A 458-nucleotide genomic window follows, 5' to 3' on the forward strand; every position below is an offset into this window, starting at 1 on the left:
GTTGGGGGTCTAGGGAGAAGCTGGGGGCCTGGGAAAGGAGTACGGGGGGAGGTTGGAATGGGGGCTAAAGGGGATTTGGAAGGGTTGGGAAGGTCAGGGGTGGTTTTGGGGGGGTTTCAGGGGATTTGGGGTGCTTGAGGGGGAAGTTTGGAGTTTAGGGAGGGTTTGGAGCGAGTTGAGGGGGTTTGAAGGGAGATTGAGGGGGTGTTGGACTGGTTGGAAGAAGGTTTGGAGTGGATTTCCTGGGACTGGGGAGGTTGGGAGGTGATTTGGGGGAGTTGAAGGAGAATGAGGGAGCTGGTGCAAGGCGGGAAGTTGTGAGTTTAGGGAATGTTTTGGGTAGTTGGAGGAGGGGCTTGGGGAGGTGGAGGGGGGTTCAGAGGGGCGTTGGCACTGGAGGGGATTTAGGGGAGCTTGGAGGGGGTGGGAAGGGCTTGGAGAGAGGTTGGGAGTTTTGG

The sequence above is a fragment of the Corvus brachyrhynchos genome, unplaced genomic scaffold (assembly GCF_000691975.1).
Source record: "Corvus brachyrhynchos isolate BGI_N302 unplaced genomic scaffold, ASM69197v1 scaffold479, whole genome shotgun sequence".
In the NCBI taxonomy this organism is placed as follows: domain Eukaryota; kingdom Metazoa; phylum Chordata; class Aves; order Passeriformes; family Corvidae; genus Corvus; species Corvus brachyrhynchos.